The sequence below is a fragment of the Eschrichtius robustus genome, chromosome 14 (genome assembly GCF_028021215.1).
Source record: "Eschrichtius robustus isolate mEscRob2 chromosome 14, mEscRob2.pri, whole genome shotgun sequence".
Classification (NCBI taxonomy): Eukaryota; Metazoa; Chordata; class Mammalia; order Artiodactyla; family Eschrichtiidae; genus Eschrichtius; species Eschrichtius robustus.
In genome coordinates this window covers 30,894,397-30,911,577 of record NC_090837.1, presented here as the reverse complement: position 1 = coordinate 30,911,577, position 17,181 = coordinate 30,894,397, and the positions used below count along the sequence as shown (strand labels likewise).

The 17,181-nt window shown below is 43.2% G+C and overlaps 1 protein-coding gene across 2 annotated transcripts in view; it reads left to right on the top strand.

The window, feature by feature from the left end:
• Positions 1-3,801: 3,801 nt before the first annotated feature.
• RALBP1 (ralA binding protein 1) overlaps positions 3,802-17,181 on the top strand; it is a 44,874-nt gene continuing 31,494 nt past the window's right edge. The window contains exon 1 of one of the 2 annotated variants that reach the window (XM_068563860.1): positions 3,802-3,824. The gene's annotated coding sequence lies outside the window, so the exon portion shown is untranslated. Of the gene's footprint in view, positions 3,825-4,231; positions 4,290-17,181 lie in introns of those variants that run through there. The other variant, XM_068563859.1, reaches the window with a different exon arrangement.

Here is a 17,181-nt window from a genome sequence, read left to right as displayed (position 1 = left end):
AGGTGCGGTGAGCGGGGGCTACTCTTTGTTGCGGTGTGTGGGCTTCTTATTGCGGTGGCTTCTCTTTGTTGCGGAGCACGGGCTCTAGGTGTGCAGGCTTCAGTAGTTGTGGCACATGGGCTCAGTAGTTGTGGCTCACGGGTTCTACAGCACAGGCTCAGTAGTTGTGGTGCATGGGCTTAGTTGCTCTGCAGCATGTGGGATCTTCCTGGAGCAGGGCTCGAACCTGTGTACCCTACACTGGCAGGTGGATTCTTAACCACTGTGCCACCAGGAAAGTCCCTCTATTTTCTTGTTTTTTGACTCATTGATTTCTATTCAGATCTTCACTATTTCCTTACTTCTACTTAATTTAGGTTTGATTCACTCACTCCTCTTTTGCTACCTTCTTGAGCAAGCTTTGTGGGAATGTAAGTTGGAAGCTTATTGTCTTCCTTCTAGTGTAGGTTTTTAAAATGATATTACTTTCCTTCTAAGCACGGCTTTAGTTGCCTCCCTTAAATCTGATATTTTTCTTTTCATTCAGTTTTAGATATTTTCTAATTTTCCTTGTGATTTCTTCTTTGGCCCATCGGTATTTAAAAATGTGTTAATTTCCAAATATTTGGGGATTTCTCAGATTTCTTTCTGTTGTTGATGTCTAATTTAATTCCATTGTAGAAGGAGACATATTTTGTATGTTCTCAATCCTTTTAAAATTTTTAGACACTTGTTTTGTGGCCTACCGTATGATCTATTCTGGACAATGTTTCATTTGTGCTTGAAAAGAATGTGTATTCTGATGTTGTTGGTCTTCTATAGTTGTGAAATATTTCAAATTGGTTGCTAGTGTAATTCAGGTTTTCTATACCCTTGTTGACTTTGTCTTGTTCTATCAATTGCTAAGAGGAATTTTAAATCTCCAACTGCAACTGAATTGTCATTTTCTCCTTTCTATTCTCATGATTTCTGTTTTACATGTGTTAGAAATTCTTTCTTTTAAAAGGCTATATAATATTCCATTGTATGCATAAGCACGTTTTATTTACCCAATCATCCATCAATGGATACTTGGGCTGCTTCCACCTTTAGGCTATTGCAAATAATGCTGCTGTAAACATGGATGTACAAATATCTCTTTGAGTCTCTGATTTCAGTTCTTTTGAGTATATACTCAGAAGGGGAATTGTTGGAGCAAATGGTAATTCTATGTTTAATATTTTGAGCAACCACCATGCTGTCTTCCATAGCAGATGCACTATTATAATATTCCCTTCAGCTGTCAAAGCCATGGTGTTTGACCTCCCACCACAAATCGAGTCCACCCCCTCCAGCAGCAAAGCTGCTAGTTTTCTTGGCTAGCCCCACCTACACTAGTTAAAACGATAGTTCTGGGCTTCCCTGGTGGTGCAGTGGTTGAGAGTCTGCCTGCCAATGCAGGGAACACGGGTTCGAGCCCTGGTCTGGGAAGATCCCACATGCTGCGGAGCGACTAGGCCCGTGAGCCACAATTGCTGAGCCTGCGCGTCTGGAGCCTGTGCTCCGCAACAAGAGAGGCCGCGATAGTAAGAGGCCCGTGCACCGCGATGAAGAGTGGCCCCCACTTGCTGCAACTAGAGAAAGCCCTCGCACAGAAACGAAGACCCAACACAGCCATAAATAAATAAATAAATAAAATTAAAAACAACAACAACAACAACAAAAACTATAGTTCTGGGGCAACAGGGCAGGAAAGAAGCAGCCTCAGGCAAGAAGTTCACAGACATCTACAGTTCCTACTAGAATTTTTAGTAGTTTTCAAGAATAGATGTTTCTCAAATTGTGTTTGATTTCCAATGCCCTGAAACAATCGGTTGTGCTTGACAGTTTTGTCCAATTTTATTTATACTTGCTTTGTGTGCAGAGGAATTGTTGACTGTGTCATATAACCATAGCTGAAAGTCTTTTCCACAGTTTCTCTTTAAGTAGGAACCTGTATTAGTCAGGACGTTTCAACATTTAGTAAAAGAAATCCAACTGAATTAGTTATGACTTTTAGACTTTTGAGTCACAGAAAACCCCCCAATACAAACTTGTTTAAACAATACAGGAAATTTATGGCTCACAATTCTAAACAGTCTATAGGATTGTCTACAGGACAGGTCAGACAGGTGAGGTTTGACTGCAGCTCTAATGATGCAACAAACGCCAAGGTTCTTCTTCCTAGTGCACACTTGACAGTACTGACTTCGTCTTCAGCCTCTTTTGGTGCCTTTCTCCGAAACCCTATCCCTTCAGGCTTTCTTCTTGTAGGAGCAAAACAGGTGCCACCTTTCCAGACCTCATAAATTTACGCCATACCAGAAGAGCAAGGATGCTGCAGTTTACTAGAAGCCCCAACCCAAGTCTCGGTGGGTCTCATTGGTTCTGATTGGGTTACAGGACCATCCCGGAAAGGCTCAGCCACCAGAGGGAACGATTATGCTGCATGGCTTAAATGGGAGGAATGAATCTCAGGAGGCAACCAACAAATTTGTGTTAGGCAACACAAATTAGCCCTTAAATAATAATAAATTGCATTGGCTCACCCAGCTAGGTTCACATCCTCAAAGCACTTTAAAAGAGCTATACAAACCATGGCCTCTGAGGCTGAAGCCAGTCTTAATGCTGCCACCTCCCGGATTCTCTCCCCCTCCTTTCCCCAACCCCACACTCCCGTTTTGGCCTCATTCATTGCTGCTGCAGAAAGCCCTCTTTACGTTGTGAATAACACGGCTATCAGCAGTTACCACAGTAAAACGCTATCTTCTCTCCCTTTTCTGTGTCCATGTAGCAATTTCCAGCAAGGGCTCAATAGTGCCCGACATGGGTCAGTGCCTATCCCTTGGCCCAATCATTGTTGCCAGAGGCAGAGTATTGTACCTGGCAAGGTAACATGCCCATCCCAGTGGTCAGAGGACACGGTTCTGTTGCCAGAGGGGCAATAAGAAAGCTTTTCAAAAAGTCAGAAAACAATGGCCACCACACACAGACCATCTTGGTATCTAATTGTGAGCTTTTCTTGAATGTCAGGCGGAGCGGGCTGAACTTGACTGAGTAGGAAATGCAGGGTACAAGGGAGAGACCTATTGTCAGACTGGAGGCAGGCTGCTTTGGGAGGAACAGGGCAGGATGGAGTAGAGGTCAGTCTAAACATGTAATGAAGTTGTAAAGAGAGTATCGCACGCAGGAATGGAAGTGATTGGGAAGGCCCATCTATCCCCAGTCTTATCATCCCCCTAATAAAACTGCCAAACTTTATAAGACAAGAACACGTAAAAAGATCCCTGATTTCCAGCCAATGCATTAGCAGGACAAATCTTGAAGCCTTTGTGAAGGGTTTCCGGAGGAAATGCGGTCATTTCCATCTTCCTCTAGATCCAGTTCTGTCTGCAAGCTAACCGTGCAGAGGGCGGCTCTGATTCAGGACCTCCTCGGTACAAGGTGGGGGCCCCGCTGCGCCGCAAGGACCGAGGGAGGTCCTCGTCGACACCCATTTTAGTAATGCTGAAGCCAGTCCCGATACGGAGTTCTAGACAAGTTTCTCCTCGGAGGCCCACGGCGCTTCCTGCATCCAAACCCCCAGCAAAAGTCCCCACCCCAAGCTAGACTCCCCTCCCAGCCCGGGCCGGGGAGAGCCCCACCCAGCGGAGGCTGGGCCGGCCTCCGGGCCGGTTTAACTGGCTAGGGCTGAAGCCCGCGGTGCAGAAGGTCTGCGCCTCAGTAGCTGGGGAACAGGCTGCCCGGAGCGTGGGCAGAACAACGTCTGCTCTTCTCCGGACCTCGGCCTGCTCTGCCCCTAACCGTCCTCGCGGAGCTCGCGCGAGGTAAGCGCACGTCCTCCCGGCCCCCGACCACCAGGAACTGCGCAGGCGCCGGCGGAGCTCTGGCGCGGCGCGTTCTCTCGCGCGCTCCCGGGTCTCCCCAGTTGGCCCCTCGGCCGGGCAGGCGCCGTGCATCCTGGGTGTTGTAGTGCGGCTCCCGGCGGAGGGCCGCCTGAGAACTGGGCGCTGGGTTTCCGAGGACTACCCATCCCAGCGTGCCCCGCGCGGGGGCACAGGGCGCTGGCCCTGGACAGCCCCGGCCGTCAAAGCCGAGAGGAGGACCCGGGAAGCCGGGTGCAGCGGGAGGAGGGAGTGCGCGTGCGCGCTGGGCCGGCTCGCCCGGTTCTGTCCCAATCATTGTAAACAGGCGGAGGCTGGGGCGGGGTGGGAATGGGGCGCCCGAGGCCGGCCGGGGGCGCAGCGCAGGAGGCGGCCGCGGCGGCGGGCGGTCGCGCGGCGGCGGCGCAGGTCAGTGGCGGGTGCCGGGTGGCGGGCGGCGGGGCGGGCGGGGGTCGCGGCGGGGCCCCGCTGTCCGAAGCCGTCCGCGCGCCTTCTCGTGGCGTCTGTCAGGCGGCTGCGGGGCCGGGCTCTCGCGGGGCGGCGGGACGGCGGGGCGGGGGCGTGGCTGCCGGGGGCGGCTGGTTCTGGCGGCTTGTCCGCGGTTCCGGCCCGCCCTGCCCGTTTCTCCCGCTCGCTGGCCGGGGCTCTTGGGTCTGGGCGGGGAGGGTGGGGAACCGGGCCCTCCCCGGGGCCCGGGCCTCGGACGGGGGAGAGGGACTCGGTCTTTTACATAATCGCGGTCGGGATGCTGACGGGTCTCCGGTGCGCGCCCGGTGAGGAGGGAGGGCTCGTGGAAGCGGCGGGGCTCCTGGGTGCTGCGAGGGCACCGGCAGAGCCGAGTTGGGAATTCTTTTCACAACTCCTTGTCAAGCGGGCTGGCGCCCAAAGGCTCTTATGGAGGTCAGCTGGGTGCGTGTGTGTGTTTGTTTATCGTTGCGAGAGTGAAACAGGTTTCGCTAGATATCCCACACCTCAGCCTTACCTGAAGTCCTTATGCTGCTTCAGGTTTGGGGATTCATGACTCCAGAGCCTCCGTCTTGAGCAAGCAGAGCATCTTTCCTCTAAGGCCTGATCGAATGCTTGAAAATAATTAAAATGTTAATTCGAGGGGTTTTGAACGTGCAGGTGCAAATACCGTCGTTTGGACGCTGAGTTAACACACCGACGAGCCTCATTAGGAGAGCTTTCACTAAACGTTCTGTTGAGTGGAGCGGGCTTGTCCCCGCGCTGCAGCACTTTGGGTGGCAGTCCATCATGCTGGGCGGTAGTTCACAGAATATTCAAGTAGCGATGATAAGGAACAGGCCCACCTGTGGTTTGCTGGCCACGGAGGCAGCGCTTCTAAATGAATAAGTGGGCCTGGGAATGAGAAAGGTAACTTCACTTTCTGCCTTCCGAATTATCTTGGTGACTTGATAATTCCTTTCTGAGTATCTTCCTGAGAATGAGTGATTGCTGTAAACTGTATTGGCAAGTAGTAGAGGTAGGAAGGAAGTTAGTAGAAGGGTTTCCGCTTTTCAAAGTGACCCATAGATGTAAGCGAGGTGGGCTAGTTTAACGGTGACCGTTGGGAAGCAATTCTTTAAACAGTATCTTGAAGCTATGCCACATAATTTACTGTCTCTTTAAAATAGTATTTCTCCTTTTAGATCTTCCAGGGATCATTTCTCCCCTACTTTAGAAAAATAGAAGTGGTATCAGAAAGTGCATATTAACTTTAATTTGTACAAGTGTTTGCTTGGCAAGGAGAGATTGGGCCCAGAATGTAACCCAAAAGTATGTTCTTTCTTTCTTGAACAAAAATCTCTGATAGGAACTTAGGTTAGTATATGTGGAGGGAATAAGGAAAAATGCAGGTCATTTAGTGTAATTTCTGTGCAGCAGGTACTGTGGAGACTTACAGATGGATGAGGCAGTGCCCCTGCCTTCAGGGTGGTAAGAGTTTCTCACTTACTTGAACTTCCACAAGTACAATATGTTTTTAAGGTTGCTTTGAGCGGAGGAAGGACGGGGAGTGCAGTGGGTGTACAAAGGAGGCAGTGGTCCATGTCTTGAGGGAAGAGGAGGAGAGACTGAGGAAGCGGCAGTGGTCAGGAAAAGTGTATGGGAGAGGACGAGAACAGTGAGTATACAGGCTTAGAAAGGATGGGCGTTTAGGCAGGAGGAGCCGTGTGAGAGAAGCGCGGGAGTCTGAACAGAGTGAGTTGTAGGATCTGCAGGTATGGCTGACGAGGGCCGAGGGTGGTGGCAAGACGTGAACCTGGGGACGTAGGCAGAGACCAAATTAGGAGTAGTCTTGTAGACAGGTGACGTAAAGTCAGCGTAACCTCGAAGCAGACAAGAGTCACTGAGACAGGATGAAGAAGAGGTCTAAGCCTCTCAACCCATTGTATCTCCTTGCTGTGTGTCAAGCATTGTATTAGGTGCTTTATACTTTATGTCCTTGAAGCCGAAGAAGGTTTAGGCATGACTGAGGCAGAAATCTTGGGAAAGGAGAGGAAGGCCAAGGGAAAGTTGGACAGGAGGAGAGAGAGCATTATAAGAACGGAAGTTGTTCTCTGCAGCTGTAGCATTGCGCTTACAGGGTAAGTAGCAGATGATGAGGGTGCACAGATCAGTCCTCGGTTACTTCGTGCCATTCTGAGGATTCTTGAGGGCTTTTCCTATAGATAATAATAGAGCTTATGGATTTTAGCCAGGAAAGCGTCATGATAAGGTTTTCATTTTAGAAAGATCATTCTGGTATTGTAGAGTATAGATTTCAGAAGGGATGGAGGGAGGACAAGGAGGATGCAGGAAGACTGGTGAGGAGTTTTTGTAATAATTGAGGTGACAGGGCCTAAACTAAGGTAGGATCAGTGGAGATGCAGAGGAATAAGTTAATAGCACAAATATTTAGGAGGCAGAATTAATAGGGTTCAGTGACACTTGGATTTAGGGAGTGAGAGAGAAATAATAGGATAAGATGACTTGGATTTTAACTTAGGTGATTGACTAGACAACAAATGGTAAAGTATGCTGAGACAGGGAATTCAGGAAGAGGAGCAAATCTGGGGAGGAACAGTATTTTAGCTTTTGGATACACTGAGTAGGAGTTATCTGTAAAACATCCAGGTGGAAGTGCTTGTGTGTGGGTTTGGAGCACGAGAGAAAGGTCTTGATAGGAGAGTCATCAGGCTATCTTATAGGTGGTTCCTGAAGCCTTTGATTTAGGTAACACGGCATAGGAAGAGTTTACTGATGGAGAATGGTCCTGGAAATAGGCCATGCAGAGCAATAGCATTTGAAGCCAGAGAGAAGAAGAACTGGAAAGGGAAATTCCTATGTGTCGAGAAACGCTGAGAAATCATGATGCGATGTTGTAGAAGCCCAAATGGGATCATTTCAAAAGGAAGCTATACTTCACAACTGCCTCTCCAGAAAAAATAAGAATAAAGGAAGCTATATTTCAAATGCTTTGAGAACTCGAGTGAAACATGGATTTTTAGGAGTCTGTTGAATTTGATAACTAAGTGAGAGCAGTTTCTTAGCATCCTGCTTAATGCTACCATTTGGAGAGGGAGCTAAGTTTGAGTTGAGTTAATGGGAGGTCAGAGAGTGGAGAAAGCAAATGTAGGTTATTTCAAGAATAAACAAATCTTAGCTGTGAAGGGAAGAATAGAAAGAAGTGTTAGCAGAGGGTAATAAAGGGTTAAGAAGGGAGTTTTAACTCGGCAAAGACTTGAGCCTGCTTTTCTTATGACAGCTTTATTGAGATATTCATATAACATAAAATTGATCCTTTTAAAGTGCACAACAATTAAGTCGTTTTTCGTATATTCAGAGTTGTGCAACCACCTCTACGATCAGTTTTAGAACCTTTCATTACCCCTCTTCTTCATTGTCAGCCATTCACCATTCCCCCTGCTTCCACTCACTAGCAACCACTAATCTACTTTCTGTTTCTGTGGTTTTGCCTATTCTGGACATTTCATGTACATGGAATCATATATGTAATCATTTGTGACTGACTCTTTACTCGGCATCATGTTTTCAAGGTCCGTCTATATTGTAGCAGGTGTCAGTACTCCATTCCTTTTTATTGCTGAGTAATATTCCACTGTCTGGTCATACCACATTTTGTTTATCTATTCATCCATTGATGAACATTTAAGTTGTCATTACTTTGTGGCTATTATGAATAGTCCTAGTGTGAATGTGCAAGTTTTCGTGTAGAAGTATGTTTTCATTGTTCCTGGGTATATACCTAGGAGTAGAATTGGCGGATCGTGTGGTGACTTTTATGTTGAACAGTATGAGGAACTGCCAAACTGTTTCCCAAAGCAGCTGCGCCATTTCACTGTCCAGTGTAAGGACTCTGATTTCTCCATATCCTCACCAACGCTTGTTATTTTCTTTTTTAAAAAATTTTAGCTATACTGGTAGGTGTGAATTGGTATCTCATTGTGGGTTTGATCTGAGTTTCCCTGGTGGCTGATGATGTTGAATATCTTTTCATGTGCTTATTGGCCATTTGTATATCTTCTTTGGAGAAATAGTTATTCAAGTCCTTTGCCTATTTTAACATTGGGTTGTTCTTCTTCTTGTTGTTGAGTTGTAAATGTTCCTTTACATATTCTGGATGCTGGACCCTTATCAGTATATATGATATGCAAATATTTTCTTCCATTCTCTGGGTAGTCTTTTTACTTTCTTGATAATGCCCAAGGCAAAGGTTTTCAATTTTGATGAAGTACAATTTATTTTTTCTTTTGTTACTCATGATTTTGGTATCATATCTAAGAATCCATTGCCAAATCCAAGGGCTTGAAGATTTACACTGTGCTTTCTTCTAAGAGTTTTATGGTTTTAGTTCTTATATTTAGATGTTGATTCATTTTGAGTGAATTTTTGTATATGGTCTGAGATTGGGTCCATTTTTTTTGTGTGGAAATTAATTATCCCGTTCCCATCTGTTGAAGTGACCATTCTTTCCCCATTGAATAGTCTTGACACCCTTGTTGAAAATCAATTGACCGTAGATGTTTGGGTTTATTTCTAGACTCTTCAGATCGACTGTATAGGTCTATATGTTTATCCTAATGCCAGTACCACATTGCTTTGGTTATGCTAGTTTTGTAGTACCTTTTGAAATCAGGAAGTGTGAGTCTTCCAATTTTGTTCTTCTTTATTTTTTTGTGGCTATTCAGGGCCTGTTGCAATTCCATATTAAACTGAGGATCAGATTTCCATTTCTGCAAAAAAGGCTGTTGAAATTTTGCCTTGAATTTATAGATCACTTTGAATTACAGCAATACATTGTTGTCTTAATGATACTGAACCTTTCAATCCATTAAAAAGGGGTTTATTTAGGTCTACTTTAATTTCTGTCAGCAATGTTTTGTAGTTAGCAGTGTATGCGTCTTTCACCTCCTTGGTTACATTTATTCCTGTTTTATTCTTTTGGCTGCTAATGTCCAGTCATTAGCTGACCAGTAAGCTAACAGAACAGAGGCTTCAACTAATGATTGGACAGAGATTTCCTTAAACATTTAGTACCAAAAACATCTCCCAGTATTTTCAGAGGGGTGCTGTGCATCTCTTGGGGGTGTACCTTCAGTACTCAACCACTTTACAACTCTGTCTTAGCTTTCATTTCCTGTTTGTGCAGAGGTCAAGGTCATCCAGAGGTGAGAGTGGAGGGCTTTCTCGGGTAGGATAAACTCAATGAGATCCACCTGAGACACATCTTAATCAGCTAGTTTAAGGACAAAGACAAGGAGAGAATCTTCAAAGTAGCAAGAGAGAAGTGGCTCATCACATACAGGGGATTCTCAATATCATTATCAGCTGACCTCTCATGAGAAACGGTAGAAGCCAGAAGGCAGTGGGATGACATAGTCAAAGTACTGAAAGAAAAAAAACTGCTAACCAGAATTCTTCGTCTGGCAAAACTCCTGAGCATGTGCATAGCCCTGCGCGCACACATTTCTCCTAGATTTCCAGGAATTTGTTGCAGCTCTTCAAGGTCCTTGTTCCCCAAAACACCTCTCAAGGTTTTGGTCGCAGCGTTTGCCCCAGCTGTTACCTGTTACTTCAGGTGGTAGCAGCTAAAACCTCTGCCAGCCCCCTAGTGGCCTTACCCCTGGGGGGTTCTGAGTTAGCAGCATTTAGGTGAGATAAAGCAAGCCTTTTCAGCAGGTAGGTCTTCCAGGGAGCCTGGAATAATAATTTCAGTTTGTTTGCAAATGAGGTTTGTTCTGCTGAACCAGTGCTGGGAACGTGGGCTGTTATTTTCAAGGGTGCCACTGATCTGGGAAGCCCAGGATAGGACTAGAGAAAGTTAAACACCACAAAGTTCTATGTTCTTAAGCAAGATTCAGCTGTTTTTCTTGAATAAGTACTCCCTGGATTGCTGCAAGATTTTGCTTAGTTTCCAGTGTTGTGAAAAAGTTGATTCTGACCGAGTTTAAGTGCTTTTATGGAGGGGTGAACTTTTGGAGTTCCTTAAGCTGTAATTTTACATCACTCCATCTGTTTATTTAGTACTCCGTTTATTTTTAGGCTGCCTCTGTCACTATAGTTCAAGTGAATTTTTTGTAGACAGCATATAGTTGGGTTAGTATTTTCTCTTTCTCTGTTCTTTGCTTTTTTCCTAAGGAATTTGAGGTGCTTGTAGAGATGCAACGTAATAAAGGTTTCTTGGCTATCATAAACAGTGCTTTGCTTACTTTTGTGTGTTTGGGGGCTAAGGTTTTAACAGTGAATTGCTAGGTCAGAATATTAATTTTTGGTAGGTGTTGCTAAATTGTCCTTCTAAATGTAACAGTTTACACTTTTACCAGTAGCGTGTGAACGTGTCTCTTTCTTCACACCCTCCCATGGTTGGGTATCAAACTTGTTCATCTTTAGAAAATTGGTGGGTGAAAAAGAGCATCTTTTAAATTCCCTGTTTTTTCGTTTTAAAAGTATTTGTTAGCTTCATGTTCAATTCCTCAGCTGTTTTTCTTTCTTAAAAATTAATTTTGAAAAGTATTTGTCATGTCTAGTGCCAGTATTTTTTTCCCAAGTTTCTTCTTGGCTTCTTACATTTGTTTATGGTGTTTTTAAAAATGTGCTTATGATTTTGTGAAGGTCTTTTAAAATGGGAGTCAAGGAAGGAAAAAGCAGTAAAACTCTTCCTTTTTCACAATTTTATGGGGGGGAGGATGTAGTTTATAAAATCTCAAGTTTTGTCCAGATATTTTTATACTGTTGCTTTTGTATAGTTAATAGCAAAGTTGAATATTGATTAATAATTATTATAGCTACTTACTGAGTACCAGGAATACCATTTTGTTTAGTCTTGGCAGTGCCGTGCCAGGTAGATGTCAGTATTTACAGATAAGGAAGCCCAGCCTATGAAGGGTGATGGTACTTAGTCAAGCCAACGACTGTGCTGTATTACTTCCTGTTTACCGTATTCTCTCTCCATCAGGGTATCTCCCAGTTTCTTTACTGAGGAATGGGGGCCTGGGTGAGATGGAAATAATATGATTGTGTTTTCCTCAGCCATTAAAGATACCACTGAAGAGACCACACCTTAATATTTTCTTGTATATTCTTCCAGAGATGTTTTATACACGTACAGGCAAAGAATGTGTAAACATGTATACATTCTGTTCTAAACAGTGATGTAAATTGTGGAATAAGGCATTTATTTGTCAAGTGCTTACTGTGTACCAGGCACTAGGCCTGTTTCTTTACATTTGATCAGTTTGAGTGAAGCCCTTCAAACTGATCACCTTGAAACGTTGTACAGGTATTTAAATATGAAGCTTTTGCCTAAAAGGTAACTAAAAACAAAAATGCTAGTAGAACTCATTTGGAATTGCTTCAGAGCTGATACCTTGATGTAATGAAGCATGACCCTTCATTCTCAATTGAAGGTTAAATTAATTCAAAGGCACTACAAACTGAAAGCCAGATATTGTGACAGGTTGAGAATAAAACTGCATGCCATTGCCATTGTTTAAAAATGAGGTGTGTTTGTCAGTTATAAAAACAGTGTTTTTGTGTGATTGGGACTTTCTCCTTAATCTTTTTATGAATAAGCTCTTTCGCCAACCTGCCAGTGATAGGTGCCTTTAGGTAAATATGTTTGGATAAGTAACTACTATTGAGAGAAAGGAGGGAGGGGGAGATGAGGGAAGAAAGCTCCCCTCCCCCCCACTGGGAAGAAAGCTTTTTAAGGAAAACTCATAAATTGAAGCTGTAATTTTAAGATGTTAGCAATTTTCAGTTGTTCCTTCCAAAGTAGAAAGAGCGAATCAAGAACTTTGACTTTCTAGGGAGTTCCCTGGTGGCCTAGTGGTTAGGATTCCAGGCTCTCACTGCCATGACCGGGTTTAGTCCCTGGTAGGGGAACTGAGATCTCGCAAGCCACGTGGCACGGCTAAAAAAAAAAGAACTTTGACTTTCTGCGGAAAATTATGGGAGAAGAAAGTGTGAATATAAAAATGAAGAAAAAGCTCACTGAAGTCCATTTTGTTATCCCCCTAGAATGGTAACAAGCAATTAAAAAGTAGCAGATACCATGCTACATTTTTCAACTAAGTTTAGCATTTTAAGAAAATGAGCATATTATGACATCAGAATTTGCTTCCTCAGGTTACTTTTTTTTTTTTTTAGTTCAGACTTTATTTTTTTAGAGCAGTTTTGGGTTCACAGCAAAATTGAGAGGAGGGTACAGAGATTTCCCCATACGCCCCCAGCCCCACACATGCACGGCCTCTCCCATTATCAGCATCCCCCACCAGATGGGACATTTGTTACAAGTGAGGACCTGACATTGACACGCATTGCCACCCGAAGGCCATAGTACATTACAGTTCACTCTTGGTGTACACACTATGGGTTTGGATAAATTTATAACAACATGTATCCATCACTGTGGTATCATACAGTATTTTCACTGCCCTAAAAATCTTCTGTGCTCTGCCTGTTCATCCTTCTCTCCCACTCCTCCCCCAACCCTTGGCAACCATTGATGTTTTTGTTCTCTCCATAGTTTTGCTTTTTCCAGAATGTCATGCAATTGGAATCATCCATTATGGAGCCTTTTCAGACTGGCTTCTTTCCCTTAGTGATAGGCATTTAAGTTTCCTCCATGTCTTTTCATGGCTCGAGAGCTCATTTCTTTTTAGTGTGGAATAATATTCCATTGTTTGGATTCTAGCACAGTTTTATTTATTTATCCATTTACCTACCAAAGGACATCTCGGTTGCTTCCAAGTTTTGGCAGTCATGAATAAACGTACTTCTATAAGTTAGCTGCTATCAACATCCATGTGCAGGTTTTTGTAAGGACATAAGTTCTCAACTCCTTGGGCAAATACCAAAATCACCAAGGACATGATTGCTGAATTGTATGGAAGGAGTATATTTAGTTTTGTAAGAAACTGCCAAACTGTCTTCCAAAGTGACCGCACTGTTCTGCATTCCCACCAGCACTGATAAGAGTTCCTGTTGCGCCACATCCTCGCCAGCGCTTGGTGTTGTCAGTGTTTTGAGTTTTGGCCATTGTAATAGATGTATAGTGGTATCTTGTTTCTTTCTGAAGGTCATTTTTTAAAAAATTTGAGGTATAATTGACATGTAACATTATATTAGTTTCAGGTGTGCAACATAATTATTTGATATTTGTATATGTTGTGAAATGATCACCACAATAAGTCTAGTTAACATCTGTCAGCACACATAGTTACAAACAAATTTTTTTTTAAATAATTTTTTAAAAATCTAGATTTATTTTAGTCATGTTCCTTGTTGTTTTAATTTGTAATTCCCCAATGATATATGATACGGAGCATCTTTTCATATGCTTATTTGTCATTTGTATATCTTTTTTGGTGAGGTATCTTCAGTTGGCTTGTTTTCTTATTGTTGAGTTTTAAGAGTTCTTTGTGCATTTTGGATAATAGTCCTATATCAGGTATATCTTTTACAAATATTTTCTCCCAGTCTGTGGCTTGTCTTCTCATTTTTGGTCTTAAGTCTCTTAATTTTTAAGTTCATCCCCCCACTCTTCCTCCTTCCCCTCTCTTTTTCTTTGGTATTAACTAAAGAAACTAAATTGCATATCCCCAGATTTTGAGGCTTAATCAGATTAAGTTTTCATTAGTTTATTTTTGCGAGGCTGGTGTGATTTTCTCTCTTTTTTGTCTGTGTTATTAGCAGTCATTGATCGTTGCCAGTATCTATTTTTAAATTGCTTATTAAGTGGTGACAGTCTTTTATTTCTTTATTTATTAGATGGAAGATTTTGATAAAAAGAAACTTTGCTGAACAACACTTTGTATAGCAGATTCAGGATAACTGCTTTCCCCCCACCCCATTTACCAGTTATTCCAAATAATTACATGGTTCTCTAGCATCCTCCAAAGTGACCAGTGAATTTTATTTTTGAGTATCATTATGAACTCATGGATTTAAATATACTTGATACTTTAGTTCATGGCAGTTATTAATTTTATTGGCGCTCATATAGTCCCATCTTTCCATCTTTGGCCAGTGGGAGCTTCTTCTAGTTGACTTCTGAGTCCTTTTGTCTTGATTCCAAGCATCTTTCATAACGTCTTTCTTTTGTGACACGATATTTCAGCCTCATCTTATACATATCTTGCTCTTAGACTTGGTGTCAGCCTAATGGAAGTGCTTATTAATAGTATGCTGAATTATGTTGTTAGACCCACACAACTAAATTCGTATTTATGACTCGGCAATTTAGTAACCATTTGAAAGAATAGTACACGTAAGCTAAAAGAGAAAATAAATTATTTCACTCTCAAATAACTAAAGTTAGTGGTCTTTGTGTTCCTATTGGATACCGCACAGCTTATAATACTTTGCAATCCGATTGGACAGCACCACCCTTATTTCTTGTTCCATGTTGATTTTTTTAAATAAATTTATTTATTTATTTATTTATTTATTTATTTATTTATTTATTTATTTTTGGCTGCACTGGGTCTTTGTTGCTGCACGTGGGCTTTCTCTAGTTGTGGCGAGCAGGGGCTACTGTTCATTGTGGTACTGATTGGGCTTCTCATTGCGGTGGCTTCTCGTTGCAGAGCACAGGCTCTAGGCACGTGGGCTTCAGTAATTGTGGCACATGGGCTCAGTAGTTGTGGCTCACGGGCTCTAGAGCGCAGGCTCAGTAGTTGTGGTGCACGGGCTTAGTTGCTTCGCGGCATGTGGGATCTTCCCAGACCAGGGCTCGAACCCGTGGATTCTTAACCACTGCGCCACCAGGGAAGTCCCTCATTTTTTTTTTTTTTTCTTTAAATCATAGCTACCCCAGAAAACCCAGCTTCACAGAGGTATGCTGTTGAAAGGAATGTGCACAGTCTAATGTTGAAACTGAACAACTTTTAGCTGGTAGTTTGCACAGCGTCCGGCAGATGTTGAATACCGCTCTGTTTCCCTCAAATGTAAGCTCCCCGTGGCCGGGATGAGTTTGCTTACAGTGCTCCGGGTGCCTCCACGCACTGTCTGGGAACCATGGTCTAGATACTTTTACCCAGTTTCTGTTGTAACCAATGGTGTGCATTTTAAAAATTATTAAATAACGTTTGTTGGTCTCCCCCGCCCCCAAGTTAAGTTCTAATTTACTGTTTTCTTGAGAATAGATTTTGTGATTATGAAATGTGGCAGGAAAGACACCACCCTTCCCCCGCCCAGCCAAAGGATATATCATTACTTTAAAAATGTGCTGTTTTACTGATAAATACCAAATGATATTTATTCTGGTTTTTTTATAAGAAAACTTTTTTTTTGTCCTCTGAATTAGGGTGACTGCTGATGATAGCACCTTTGATTTTGTGTAAAGGCAATGTGGACTTTTCTCCCCATACTTAATACACATACGTACTCTTTGATTTGGACAGCTGTATGTAGAACTGAATTGTGTCCTCTCCAGCCTTTCATCCCAAGCAGAAGGTGGGATTATTTCTGGCTGCTAGATCCTGTATGTTTTGGCTGCTCATTTTCCAGCACCTGGCATTCTGATCCTGAGTTTGAACATTCACTTAAATAATGGACATAATCTGTGCCCTTTAGATTTCTGTTTCATCTGGACATTGAGTTTTACATTTTGCATTATATCAGTGTCCTAAAATAACTTGTGAATTTTTCTGTTTTCTTATCAGTCATGCAAAAGTTATTGTCAGCCTTAAAAAGACATTCATACGTGCTTATTCATTATTATGAACTTTGGAATTTCACATCTTTTAAACTGATTTTACACACATATCTTATCTCAGGCATATTGTTTTAATCAGTGACACTGAGAATGTTGAGTGGAAAACATTAAATCACTATGTCATTCAGTGAATTTTTGTGAGTGGCATGTGAGATGCTAATTGAAAGTTTATTTGTTTGGATAAGCCCCTGGGGGTAGGGGAGAAACTAAAATAAAGATTAAGTTTGATGATCTATAAGGAGAGTACAGAAAAGAAACAGTAACCCAAGAGTAAAATCTCTGTTGAAGTATAGACCTAAGCAAATGCTGGAAGATTTCAAAGGACTAATTATGTAACAACCTGATGGGCTGACAGTTGGTCTGTGGGAGTGTGCATGAGAAATTACTGTCAGTCCTGTAACTGTGTATACTGGGCTGCATCATGGGGCACACGCCATAAACCTCGCACATATTTGCATGGCGAGGATTTCACTGTGGATGATAGGAAACCCCTCTAAACCTTATCTGCCTCGTCTGAAGGATTATTTGTCTCATCTCAGTTTATAAACTTAACATTTTTTTTCTTGGATAGTAATATTCATGTTTTAAGAAAAATCCCTTGATGGGGATTTCTCTTTATATACCTGTTCCCTACAGCATATAAAACTTTCTCTAAATGAGAAGAGCAGCTTACTGGGTCTCAGCGGTTTGTAAAACAGTGTGGTTTACGCGGAACACCTGCCGTCTTTCTGGCAGTGTGGGATTTCGGTACCCGCCTGGCGGAGAACACCGATGTGACCGGGCTCCACGGGAACCTCGGGCTGTGAGTGAGGAGCTGCCCAGCACATGGTGCTTCTCACGTGTCCCTGTGACTCCACTGCCCGGGGACCCCTGGGAGCGTGTGGCTGGTTCCTTGTGCCTTTTCCTTTGTTTTTTTGCTGTGTATCTTTTCTCTGTAATAAATCGCAGCCGTGAGCATGACTGTGTGCTGACTGATGTGAGTCCATCTAGCGAATCGCCGACCCTGCGGGTGGTCTTGGGGACCCCAGCCCAGTTTAAAGACTTGCACTGTTCCCTGCCTCGCTCCTGCACCTCTCTCGG